Here is a 14600-nt window from a genome sequence, read left to right as displayed (position 1 = left end):
GCCCCTGATCACTTTAGTGACTTCAAAGAGTTAATGAGGAAGTCTAAGCTGGAAGTGATTAGGTACTGGGGGGAAATGTTCTTTCAAAAGTCCCAAATAGCTGATAAAAAAGGCCTTTGGTTCCTGCAAAAGGTCTTTGGCTAGATGTAACTGAAAGTATCATCTGAGCTGATGCTATGAGCAGACTAAGGGTATAGATACACCTGTACTGGCAGATAGCTAGCTGTTAAGTTTTGAATCCATAAAAAGGGACCCAATCATATTTCCAGAACAGAGACCATTTAATCTAATGTTTGCTCTTTTTTCCCCCAAAATAAGTGCAAATCTATGCCTAACATTTCAAAGCCATTAATAAATTAGAGTTTGAAAAAGGGAGCCACTTCCCATACTTGCCAATTGTGCGACTTTCACCAAGTCATTTAACTTTCCTCAACCTCTACTTCTCTATCTGTAAAAAGGGAACCATAGGACCTGGAGAATGTACCTCAAAGAGTTGTTGAGAGGCTGCAAAAGTCTAGCAAGAATGATGAGAACCTTGAGATAATTTCATATGCATATCAGATGAAGGACTTGTGGATAATCAGCCTGCAGCATGACAAGACTGACTGGAGACAGGAGGAACACAAAAGCTATCTTCAGTTATCTGAAGGTCTGTTATGTAGGAGAGGGCATTAGATTTATTTTGTATTGCTTTACAGGGCAGAACCTGGGGCAATGTTGAAAATGCCAAGAGGCAAACTTAGACTTAATATAAGGAAGAAAAACCTTCTTGTAAGTGGAGCTATCCAAAAGTGATATTGTTTAGAATTTGCCACATTCAGTAACTGACATTCTTCTTGAAGAAAAAATTCATTATATATGACTGTGTAAGTGGGACCACACTTAAATCTCTTCCAGCATGGTAGAACCTGCTATAGCTCATGCTTTACTGGCAAAGCCTTTGAGAATCCAGGTTCCCTTTCATGCCATCATGTGGAACTGTGGCAATACTTTTATGGTACTGTACATAATAATGTATGTCTGTCAAATTGCATTTTGCCTTAAACCTACAAACCTTCCCAACCTCCCACTGACTGTCAGTTTTATTTCAAACCTCCCAGTCTGTCTTCTTTTTACTTTCTAGCCCATACACAGCCATTCATCAAATTATGTTGATTCTTCCTCTATGATATCTGTTAGATCAATCCCTTTATCTCTTCTCAGCCTTCTTTTTCGTCCTGTTCTTCATCATTTCATGCTTGAATCACTTCAATATCCTCTTCGTAGATTCCCCTATCTCTAGTTTCTCCAAACCAGCTGATACATTACGGCCTGATAATTTTTCCCCCAAAAAATCACTTACATGATGCCTTCCTAATAAGTAACCTAGAAAAATATACCTTTACTCATCATATCTAAATTCTTTAACCATCACCTTTTTTTCTCATTTCTCCACTCTTTCTAATCATGCTAGATTCTTCACTGTCCATCTCACATACTCTACATTTTAGTTAGTCAATAAGCATTTATTACATGCCTACTAGGTACCAGTCATTCAGCAAATATTAAAATGCCTACTATGTGCCAGACACTGTGCTAAGTGCTAGGGATACAAAAAAAAAAGCAAAAACATAGTCTCTGAACTCAAGGAACTCACATGGTAAAGGAGATAGCTGTGAATATACAAGATACATACAAGTGTAAATGAGAGGTAATCTCATAGATAAGACATTGGAGGAAGGAGAAGAGGGCTCCAGCAGAAGGTGAGATGAGAGGTGAATCTTGAAGGAAGCCAGAGAAGTGAGTGGGCAGAGATGGGTGGTAGAGAAGTGATGCCAAATATGGGGCCCTCATGCCTCATGCTGCCTACAATACTCTTCAGGGAAGTCTGGGCCAGATTAAAATGTAGTTGATATCTGATTTTAATGTGTTGATGCATTAATAAAAAGGAAATATAGAAACATGGTTTTTTAAGTCAAAAAGTGAATCCCTGGGATCCGTATGTATGGTTTAGTGGCCCCTTTTCTGTTTCAGTTTGATCTCACTGAGGTAGAATATTCCAGGAATGAGAGAAATAGCCAATGGAAGTCACAGAGCTTGGACACAAAGTGCTGTTATGTGAGGAACAGCAAGAGGGTGAGAACTGCTGGACCACGTTGTATGTGGTAGAAGGTAAAATCTAGACTGGAGAAATAGAAAGGTGTGAAGAGCTTTAAAAGTCCTCAAAAGCATTTTATATTTTGTCCTGAAGATAATAGGGAGGCACCGGAATTGTTTCAGCAGAGAGATGAAGTAGGCAGACCTACACTTTAGGAAAACCACTTTACTAGTGGAATGGAAGATGGGTTGGAATGAGGAGAGACTTGAGGCCAAGAGACCAGCCATAAGGCTAATACTTTAGCCTTTTAGATCAACCCCTGTTGTTGTGTTTGTCCTTCATTCTGGAAGAGGACCATGACATCAGGGAATGATAATATGACTTGCTCTTGACTTGGATTTGAGTGAGGCGGGGCTATGCAAGGTCACCAGCCTCACTTTCTCCTCCAGAGTCATCTGGGACTAGTGACCAGATATTCATCAGGATGACTGGAGATAGCCCAGGATGCCTTTTAGGATAAGCACTAATACTTTAGGTAAAAAGGTGGCAAGGGTCACTGTGAGGGACTATTTGAGAAACATAGTGAGGGTGGAAATGCCAAGTGCTGGCAACAGACTCATATTAGTATTTGCCACATTCAATAACTGATGATAATCTTCTTGAAGAAAAAAATTCCTAGTATTATATAAGATGGTGTAAGTGGGACCACACTTAAATCTTTTACAGCATAGTAGAACTTGCCGTAGCTCATGCTTTATTGGCAAAGCCTTTGAGAATCTTTGATGACATGAAGCAGTACTGTGGCAATAATTTTATGGTGCTGTACATAATAAATATATGTCTCTCAAACTGCATTTTGCCTTAAACCTGCAAACCTTCCCAACTTCCCGCTGACTGTCAGTTTTATCTCAAACCTCCCAGTCTGTCTTCTTTTCACTTTCTAGCCCATACACAACATCAAATTATGTTGATTTGTCCTCTAAAACATCTGTTAGATATTATACTTCTTGGAGCCTGCAAGTGCAAGAGAGAAGTCAAGGATGAGAGTGAGATTGTGAGCCTGGATGACCGGGAGGATGGTGTTTGTAACAGTAACAGCAACATTATCACCATCCTCATCTTTTCTCCATCACATCCCACCTGTACCCCACTCCCACCCCGCCTTTGCCCAGTCAAAAATTGGCACAGGGGAACTGAAAAACCAAGGAAGATTTTACCTGCTTTTGTGCTGTTTGCCCTGAACCCCTTTTCATTTTGTTTTGATTTCCTTCAAGAACTGGCTCTACATTAATCTTCAGCAAGTGTTCCTAGACTAACCCAGCCTCACAATAATTATCCCCCACATTTCTGTCCTTCACCAATGATGAATAACATTTGTACTACATAATTGTACTACATAATGTAATTGTTCACATTTTCTGACCATGTATGTTTCATTTTTCCAACTAGATTATAATTTCTTTCATCATCATCTGTGTCTACCACAGGCCGTATATACAATAGATGCTCAATAAATGTACAGTGAAGGAATAAATTCACTCTAGCTACATTCTTTTACTGTGAATGAAGTCATAGTCTACCATTTGTTCTTTTTTAATTGTATCACAGTTCACACTACTTTGAACTAGCATGTTGAATTATGTATCACAATGTCCGTTGTTTCTTAATTTCTCTTTCCAGTTTTTGACTGGGTAAGGTATATGTGTATATGGGGGGCAGGTGGTGAAAACTGTTATGAAGAAAATATGGTGGTGGTGGTGGGGTGTGTGAGTGTGCGTGCGTGTGTGTGTGTGTGTGTGTGTGTGTGTGTGTGTGTGTGTTATGTGACATGCTGAGGGTAGAGATGAGCAGTATGGATAAACATATGACTAAAAGGAGTAGATGATGCCAGTACAGTATGTTCTCGCAAGTTCATAGCTGTGTCCCAAATTAAAAAACATTAGAAACCAGTTCTCCAGCACTGGACAGAGCATACAGATTCTAGAAGATATGATGAGAAATAGTTTCTGTGTTAATAATATACAAGTTCTAGCAAAGTTCTAGTCTAATGCCTAGCTGTAGCATGGAGCTGACCCTTGGCAAAGGCTCTCTACGCTATCCAAACAAAAGAACTGCCATATCATACTTGACCCTGGAAAGGTTTCCAGTTTGGGACCAGCAACAGACTGTCTTGTATATCGGTCTCTAAGCGCCTGCCCAGCTAAATTCAGAGAGGCTCATCATCAGAAGACTGGGCACCAGTTGATGATTTTCTTGTGTGGAGGGTTTATCATCTGTGTTTGTGGAGGAAATATTACAGTAATGAAATTACTGTAAGATTTCAAAGCATCAGAGTAAGATATATTAAAATTCATGGGGTGAGAGCTCTGTTTCAAGTGAGCCAAGATATTTTAAATGCAGTGCAGGGTAATACTATAAAACTGGCATCATTATGTGAGATGCCAAATGTTCAACAGTCCTAACCTACAACAATTGCTGCCTAGTTTTAAGTTGTTTTTCAGGCAGAATTTGCCAATTCTCAGGCATGCTCCCATACAGACTCTCTTGTTTGGCCCATGGAAACAAATAACTTCTGAATTTCTCCTTACATTCAAGATCCCTCCCCCTTTGCCAGCAAAATTTCTATTCCTCTAAATCTATCCTCCTAATGGAAAGCTAGTTATTATTTACCCTAAAAGAGGGCTTTTGGGGGCGGAGAGGTGTTACAGAAAAGAGTGAAGATGATGAAATTCATACCTTACAGGACTCGACAAGCTGGTCCCAGCCTGGAATTTCTTGAGAGAAAGAATTAATTCCCAGTGGAATCACCTCTATCTGCAAAGGTTTTAAACTTGAGTTATTACCCTTCCAAGCTCATTAACAGTCTGTGGTATTATTGAAAAGAAGTAGCCAAATTAACAAGCCCTTCAAATGACATATCCTTTAAAGGCTGATTTTCTTTGTGGACTTTTGAAGTTTGTAGTTATGCTAACAATGTATAGATATATGTTTAAAAAGCTGATATCTGGTGACAATTCTTCCAACTTCCATTTTGGTTCACTAATGAGCAGAGAAATGGCACTATCTCTTTCTAGGCTAAAAATAAAATATATGCTATTTCAGCTTTAAAAAATATTCCCCCAAAGTGTGAAAATCCAAATACCAATGTTTTTGTTTTCCAAAGGGGATGTTATTATTCTAATGTTGAAGTATCAAAGTCAGAGCTATTTCTTAGGGTAGGAAAACTTCAAATTAATCATGTTATTTTTCTTTATTAAATTAATTAATTAAATAAATCATTAAATAATTCTTTATTAAATCATGAGACCTTGTCAATTGCTTTGTTAAAAATAAAATATTTATACCTATAGAATTGTTTTTGCTAACATTGCAATCTTAATGAGGTCGATGCATGCATTGCCAGAGCTAGCTCAGTGTTTGGGAGGCTCTGAAAAAAGGTTTGGGAGAGAAGAGGTATTAGACTGACTACCAGACTGAAGGTCTACAAAGCCATTGTGCTGACCTCATTGTTATATGCTTGTGAAACATGGACAGTCTACCAGCACCATGCCAGGAAACTGAATCAGTTCCACTTAAACTGTCTTAGAAAGATTCAGAGGATCACCTGGCATGATAAGGTACCAGACACAAGTCCTTGCTTGAGTTGAACTGCCAAGTATTCAAATGATGCTTCAGAGAGCACAACTCTGATGGGCTGGCCATGTTGTTTGAATGCAAAATGTACGATTGCCAAAAAGATTATTTTATGGAGAACTTGCATGGGACAGGTGATCACATAGTGGCCAGAAGAAACTATACAAGGACACTCTCAAGTCTCTCTCAAAAACTTTGGATTTGACTGTGCAACATGGGAGACACTGGCACAGGACCATGCAGCATGGCATGCCCACATTAGAAAGGGTGCTGTGCTCTTGGAGCAAAGCAGAATTGAGACAGCACAAAGTAAATGCAGGATGCGCAAACTTGGAATATCCACCCTAAATATTCATATGGACTATCTGTGCCCAACCTGTGGTAGAGCGTTCTGAGCTCATATTGGTTTGATCAGCCACAGTCAGACACACTGAAATTTCCCTTTATCATGATGATGTCATTTTGGTCCTCTTCGAAGATGAAGGACAACAACCAACCAACCAAAAAAAGAAATAACATTTTGTTCTTACTATGATTTGTTCTTAGTGAACCCATACTATCTCTTGAGACTCATCTCTTAAAAAGGTTAAAACTGGAGAATTAGGGACAGCAAACCAGCCAAACTCTCCAAACATTCCCTTCTAAACAACTTTACACTAAAACAGCAGAGCCAATAAAAGATCTTTTTTTCCTAGCGTAAGTCAACTTAGGAGGTGAGCAGGAGGAGTCTGTGACATCAGGGTGTGGGTCGGCTGGGAGCATATGCAATAGTACTAGTTTCAGGAACTCTCAGCCCAGAGATAGTAAAGGGGTCAGACAATTGGTCAGAAAGAGATTATAGGAGACTCTTTGCTGTCAGTGGCTATAGCTGGTGCTGTTTGGCAACTCTACTACCCATATATAATTTTAGACTTCAGTTGTAGGGTGGAGAGATATGCCTGTGGTCAGTAACAAGGGAGCAGAGGCCCTGGTCACAATTCGAAGGCACAAAGAAGCACTAGGACTTGCACCTATAGGAGAACAGGGGACCTGGTCACAGTTCTAGGACCAAGAGAATTACTAGGGCTTCCACCTTCAGAGGACAGGGGCCCTTCCTTGGGAAAGCTCAGAGCACACAGTGCATGGTGCAGTGAGCACATCTCTCTGTGGATCATACCACCTTGGAAGCACTGAAAACTTGCGGGTTCCCAGAATCAGCTCTGAAAAAAGCAGTGTTGAAAAGCCTGAAGCTTGGGACAGTGGCTCCTCATGCTGGGGTGAGCAGAGTCCAGTTTTAATGTAAAGGCCCCCTGCTCCCTTGTTACTGACCACAAGCATTTCTCTCCACCCTGAAAATCAGGAAAACTACATTTTGCTAAAAGCTACAATATACAATGAAGTATTATTAAAAAGTTTATAGCAAGTTTCTCCAATAAAGTCCTCTTTTCTCAAAAACTATAGAGAACTGAGACAAATTTTTAAAAAATAAGAGCTGTTCCCCAGTTGATAAATTGTTGAGGGCAGTTTTCAGAAGAAATCAAAGCTGTCTTGAGTCACATGAAAAATGCTCTAAATCACTAGATTAGAGAAATACAAATTAAAATAATTATGAGATATCACACCTTACACCTATCAGAAATGAAAAAAGCTGAAAGGGATGAGGGAAAATAGGTACACTAATGAAATATTGGTGGAGTTGTGGATGAGTCCAATCATTCTGGAGAATAATTTGAACTCTTCCTCAAAGGGCTATAAAACTTTCTCTAGTGTGATAGTCAAAAAGGAATGTTGGACCAAAATTATATCTATATGCCCCCTCAAATATTGCTGATCTATATCTAATTGGAAACAAAAATCATTTCCCAGGTCACTCGCCCTTGGCTTACACTTGCCTCTTTGACTCCTTCCCATCAAATGCTGGCGAAACAAATGGTGACACAAATAGCAAATAGTGAGTAAACTAGCAAACAGAATTGGAGAAAGAATACAGATTAGAATGTGCCAGAAAACTCTAATCAATTCAATGAAACAAGACAATTCCAAAGGCCTAGTGATAAAATATGCTATCTACCTCCAGAGAGAGAGAGAGAGAGAGAGAGAGAGAGAACTGTTGAACTCTGAAGACTGAAGCACACTTTTTTCACTTTCTTGATTTTTCATACTTTTTTTTCAACATGGATAATTTGGAAACATTTTTTGCAAGATTACACATGTATAATTGATAATATATTGCTTGCCTTCTCAATGGGTGGGAGAGGGCCTGGAGGGAGAGAAAATTTAGAACTCAAACTTGAAAAAAAAGAATGTTAAAAATAAGTAAGTAATAATTTAAAAAATTTACACAAATCTGAATGAGCTCTCCAGGTGGGAGTGGGATATTAAACCTCAAATGAAGAAAGAGGCCTGATCTTACACAAAGGCAAACTCCCTTAAATAGTAAGGGAGATAAGCTAGAAATCAGAGATATTCTGGGGAACTGACCTCCCCTGTGTGTCTATAGCTTTCAAAGTACATCTTTTTCTGATAAACAGCGTTTGGAACCACACATCTCTTTCTTAAAAAGCTCTCAAACCAACTCCATACTTTATAGAGGCATGAAAGCATCAACTAGCATGATTTTTACCATTTAGCAATCATGTCTCCTGCATATACACCACCACCAAAAATGCCACAGTGAAAAGTCCAGCTATTTGTTACAATAGTGCTTAAAGTTCTGATTTGTCAGGAAACTTGGAAAGTGAGATCTTCATCTCTCTGATGGAGATATGTGGGGAGAAGGAATTCCAAAGTTATATCTAATTATATCTGAAGGATATAAGAAATTATATCTAAAATTAGTTACTGGTTTATCAATACTATCAATGTCATGATGACTGTCAATGTGGCTATAAACTTCCCAAGGGTTACCCAGAAACAACACACACACACACACACACACACACACACACGCGCGCGCGCGCACACACACAGGCAATGATCATTTACAAAATACATATTCTCAGAAAAGTTTAAAATTTGACAAGATGTTGCCACAACTAGAAGATAAAGGTGACTTTGCTAGTTAGACGTAAACATCAGTAGACTTCAGGAAGGTTATTAGAAGCAATGGATTTGTTTTGCTAACTGAGGGTAACATACCAATCAATCAAACAAATAAAGCCAATTTATGAAGCACCTAGTACAGTATCAGCACAATGCCAGCTGCTATGGGAGATCAAGAAAATCACAGTCCCAACAAGGACACTATAATTCAGCGTGTAAGACAAAAATCACACATATGAAATACCTGGTAAATTAAGAGATTCACAGATTGTCTAAGCTGGTAAACATCTGGTTTAGACCAGGCTTCATTTCGGTCTACTGTAATTGAAGTCCAGTACTAAAACAAAATGAGGCATTGGTAGGTGATTCAACAGTTAACTAAGGGAGATTTAAGTAGCCATAGCAGAGAAAGGATATTGACGAAGTTTACGCGTAAAGGTACCCCATGAGTTGATTCAGTTTCTCTGAGTTGCTCATAGTAGTTTGATAACTACTATGATACTACAAAGTATAAGAGAAAATCTAGAGTTCCTCATGGCTTTTTGTACTAAGGTGACTAGGAGGTGAGGTCAACCTTTAGTCCCATGAATCTTTTAAGTCTCAAGGATAATTTTAATACCTGTTAAGGAAAAGTACTAGCCCAGGTGGCATGGAAGAGGACTGTAGTATATATTCCTTCTACCAGGTCCCAAGTGCTATGGTGCCAAGGTCCTTCCTAAACGTCTTCTAGACCTTCTACCACTTATATGACTTTAGGGCTGTTATTGGAAAATTCCAACATCCTGGATGTTAGAAACTTGACACACGCAGCACTGGAGGAAGAAAAACAAATTACCTCTTCCTTCACCTCCTACCTCCCACCAAAAAATAGTAGCCAATTTTGCAGAAAGGAGAATTCATTTCTGACAATTTTTCCCCCCACTGGTCTAAATATCAAATTCCAGAATGTGAAGGGTAGGAACTTTTAGACAGAAACTGTAAGCTTGCCAATCACATTAACAGAAGAGAAAGTATAAAGCAATATGCATTATATACAACGTAGTGCTAAATCACATGTTGCTGACCATAAGAGTGGTAGGAATTCTCAGGAAGGTAGGTCAGGACTGATGGATAGGATTCTGGGCCAGGAGAATAACCTTATATAAAGCACGGGGGGAAAAATAACATGATATTTTAATAGGGGTGAGGTAGGGGAGGTACTGGAGAATATGGTCCTATGGTATATGAATAAGATTGTCCAGAGTAGATGAGCCAGATTGTTACTCTAGCAGCGTAATTTGACTTCATGGGATGGAAAAAGGGATATCCTTGGGCTTTTGTTTAGAGGAGAGATCTCTAAAACTGCCTGACCCTCAAGGGATATGTGACCATTGAACTGTAATGTGGAAAGACAGATCACATCCCACACTCACTGCCATAGTCAACTACTCCTCTCCTTTTCCCCTAATGCTTCATTCTCTCCCTCTGCTTCTCCCAAAGTCCTTCATTCGGAGCATGGTATGGACCTGCTCAGGTCAGTCATAATCTAGACTAACCTCTATCTACAGCAGCTGTGCAGGTGACATTGAGAAACACTCTCTACCCCTCAAATCACCTCCTGATTATGGTCGATCCCCCTGGGAAGGTGAGTTCTGAGCTCCAGGGCAGTAATCAGTGAGTAAGAATCTTGACCCTGCCCTTTATATTTTGGGTGGGATAGAGTGACTCACTCAGGATAACCAGGCATGGATTGAGATCTGAATTACAAATATCACTGAATTACCTTCCCCAAAAACTTCCCCCCAAAAAACTTCTTCCAAACTTCCCTATTCTTATTGAGGTCACCATCTTCTTTCTAATCATGCAATTTTTCACAAGCTTGGTGTCATCTTTGATGGTTCACTTTCCCTCACTCCACATTCACATATTAAATCAATTGAGATATCTTGTTGGAATAAACAATAACAAGTTGGAACATATCATAAATGGTAAGATGAAGATTAGGGAATACTATTCTCTCCTAATAATAATGCCAGTCATCATTATTACATTTATCTTGTACTTATCTCTCTTTTTTTAAATGGAGTTCAGATAGAAATAATCTGGGCTGGTCACTATCCTGCTATAATTCTTTTGTGTTTAGTGTTCTGTGGATTATTGCACAGATGGATAAAATGGCTGCTTTTTTGTAATGGGTTAACATATTGTAATTTAAGCTCAGTATTTATAGTTTCATCAAAAACTTCATTGGGATGACTTAACTAGTAGATTACAAGACAGGGATGATGTGGACCTCACAGTGTCCCCGCAGTCTCTCTATATTTTGAAAACTCTCTATTTTATACACTTGTTACAGCAACATCTGTGAAAATATTCTGTATTTTTTTTTTAGATCGAGGTTATATCTGAGTGATTGTAGGCAACAGTTTGATCTGTAATAATATTCCAGTCCCTGTACAATTTACTTCATGAGTTCACAAGTATATTTTGAATTTTACATTTGTAGTGTGGGGATTTATCATCTGTCAGTTCAAGTTGTGTAATTCTAGTCATCAAATTGCATATTAATATGTATTCAGTAGGCATCAAATTTTTGCTGACTTCCATGATATATTGCATAGTTACTAATGTTTCTTTACATTATCTACTTTGACCAATAAATTTGGACTCCTTAAGGAGAACCTTTCTGTAATTTCTGGTGGCAGTGATCTGATACTAAGTTGTCTTCACAAACCCTTTCTATAAATAGACCTGCATGAGTCAATCATTCGTTTGATCCTTCTTTGTCCTTTGCTGACATATTATTGGCTGAGTTCATGTGACTATCATCTGTACAGTTCATTTTGATTTTACTCCTGGATCTTAGCTGTTTCATAGGCTTTATACAGTTATAGTCAACAAATCCAATAGCATAGACCTATTGTTAGCCTCTACTACTGCTCAGTGAAGTTACGCCTGCTTGTTCCAAAAGTATTTCAATAAGTTTTTAAAACTTATTTAATATGTGCTCTGAGAATTTCTAGTCTATCAACCTTCTTCCTTTTATGATAAGAAAGTATTACTCTTTCTGTAGCCATCTTAGGGCGATACGCCTTGTGTTTCATTAATAAAAGCGTATAGGCTTATGTTAGGATATTTTCAAAATCCATTATAGTCCATTTTGCATACTGAAAGTGTATGTGAACATTATGGTCATCATGAGAAAAATAAAAGAACTGGACCAGGTGATCTCAAAGGTCCTTTTCAGTTTTAAAACTGCTGGAAACTTGGCTTTAAAATGAAATTCCTCTTACTGAACCCTATTGTTCTACTGACTCCCATCATTAAATGATAGAAACTACACAATTCAAAGGAAGTAGTGTTTCAAAGAAAAAGAGGATAAGCAGAATTAAGTGGAGGAGGGAGATAAAAAGGAAGTGACTAGTACCTCACAATCTTGATTTCCTAAAGAGAAAAGAGCCTCACAAAAAAGGCAAGCATAAAATAAATACCCCTGGTAGTTAGCTAGGAATTGGCAGCATGTTCTTATATGGAGTACTAGCTGGAGCAACATGATTTTTATAAGCCACACAGGCAAAAAAATAATGTCACTACTTTTTAGATACACCCTACAGTGTATATATATATATATATACATACCCAACACCATCACTCCAACCCCTCCTTCTACTGCCTAGCACAGTAGATGTTATGACTGATTAATTTTCCTCTTATTCCAGGCAGAGAAAAATCTTTGGCTCAGCTGGTTGACTAAGATAATTCAACACTTTATCATTAGGTACATTCGATATAGAGAATCTCACATTTTCATATAACCTCTTTGGAATATGGCTGTGGTAAGGTCCCACTTTACACACAAGCACTCTAAAAATCAATTTGTAATTCAGTTGTTTGGAAGCTAGAATGTATTTTCTTGTACAAAATGATGAATTATAGAAAACAATATTATATAATATTTTAGCTATATTATCAGTAAATAAAGCTTACATGGATTAATCTGGGATGCTGAATTTCATGATAACTATGGAGAGTCATGGAAAACACATTCTTTCCCTTGATACTGTGAGAATACTGAAGAAACTAAGGGAGCAAATAAAATGTGTTAAAACTGTATCTTGTTCTGGTTCCTCCTGAGCACCCCCTCCTTTATAATTAATATAGTATAGTATATTTATCACTAGTCAGTATAAAGTAATAATCACTGCAAGTAAGATGGTGAAGGGGAACCTATAAGTCACTTACAGACTGTCCCATAGTTCAAAGGAGCATAATTTCCAAGCGATATTATACGTTAACTAAAAATCACATCCTAAGACTAGCTGCTAAATCAGGCGAAGCCAGTGAGATCTTGCTGTCAGGCCTTCTTGGTCCTGTGATCTATAAATCTCAGATAAGCTCCAGATATCGGTAATAAGATCAGCAGAACACCAATGTTGCTGATAACTTTGAGATGAAGCAGATATATTAATGAACTAACTCTAAGGTGGCATGGATAACACTTAGTCTGTCCTCCACCAAAACTCGATAAAAATGAGACCCCAAACTCCTATTCTGCCAATACTCTTTTACATCCATGCTGCTGCCAATACTGATTCAGGGTTTACTACCCCCTCTCTGTCACCACTGTCTCTGCATTCTGATTGAAGTATTACTCTCTGATGCCGTCACAGTCTTTTTCAGTGAATACCCAGAGAACTGTGTGCCTGCCTCATCTAATAATTCCATAAATTAATTAGCAATTACCGAAGAGAACTACTAGGTTTGTGAACAACCAAGAGATGTGTAGAGACTGAAGTAATAATAATTAGTAATAAAGAGTCATTTCCGGGTTCACCTGGTGATCATATCACCTTACAGGGACAAGTGGCCTTGCATTCCTTCAGCCTATCTCAGATGCCTAGCTTAGAGCAGGAAACAAATGACAGAACTCTAAGAAAATCCTGTTCCCCACTTCTATTCCCATCATGGCCACTGGATAAACTCAATACGTAGCAAAATGTTATCACAGCAAAACAGTTTTAGAAATAGACAGGAACTAAGAGTTCATCTAGGGACTAGATTCTAGTCAAATACCTTAATTTCATAAATGTGCAGAGTGAAGTCAAGGGAGGTAAGATGATTTTTCCTGGCCCAAATGAAGAGTAGTAGTAGCAACTGATATTGACAGAGCACTTTGAATCTTACAAAGCCACAAAAATGACCTCCTTTGAACCTCACAATCAATCAATCAATAACCAATCAATCAATCAGTAAACAATGCTGTAAGCCAGTGGCATCAAACTCAAATAGAAACAGACATGATCTCTACAAATCTGTCAGATACATATTGACTCAGAAAACCATAAATTAACATTGTTATATTGTATTTTTATTTATTTTGTTAATATTTTCCAACTGCATTGTAATCTGGTTCAGGTTGCACTTAGGAGTTTTGTGGGCTGTGGAGGGAATTTGACACCTCTTATTATCCCCATTTTACGGAGGAAATTGAAGCCAAGTGAGATTCAGTAACTTGAAACTTGATCTCAGTAAGAGTTATAGACAAGATTTGTACTCAAGTCTTTCTAATTCTAGGTCTGCCACCTAATCCATTACCCCAAATCATAGAGTTGTTATTTGAACCCAAATTTTCTCTTCATCTTCTACAACAAATAACTCTTCCTCCCTGGGGCTCCTGAGTGATAATTGCTCCCAGCTTCTACAGGACAATATCTGATCGCTGAAACATATGAGATGGTACTAAGTCAGGTGTCTACAAATATTTAATAGGCAGAAGGCAACAGTTGTTATTACATACATCCCTTCTAACTGTATAATGTTCTACCCTTTCCAAAGTACTTTTGATATCTTGAACATAGTAGGTACTTAAACATATTTATTGAATTGAGGT

The 14600-nt window shown here is 38.2% G+C and overlaps 1 protein-coding gene across 21 annotated transcripts in view; it reads right to left on the bottom strand.

The window, feature by feature from the left end:
- The window catches only part of DTNA (dystrobrevin alpha), a 464017-nt gene that overhangs the window by 177105 nt on the left and 272312 nt on the right, over positions 1-14600 (bottom strand). For 2 of the 21 annotated variants that reach the window (XM_072604520.1, XM_072604521.1), the window contains one exon: positions 4814-4891. The exons of the other annotated variants lie outside the window; for them this stretch is intronic. The gene's annotated coding sequence lies outside the window, so the exon portion shown is untranslated. The remainder of the gene's footprint in view (positions 1-4813; positions 4892-14600) is intronic. 21 annotated transcript variants of the gene reach the window in all.

This window comes from Notamacropus eugenii, chromosome 4 (assembly GCF_028372415.1).
Source record: "Notamacropus eugenii isolate mMacEug1 chromosome 4, mMacEug1.pri_v2, whole genome shotgun sequence".
Classification (NCBI taxonomy): Eukaryota; Metazoa; Chordata; class Mammalia; order Diprotodontia; family Macropodidae; genus Notamacropus; species Notamacropus eugenii.
Note: the sequence above shows the minus strand (reverse complement) of the source record. Positions and strands in the feature narration are given on the sequence as shown.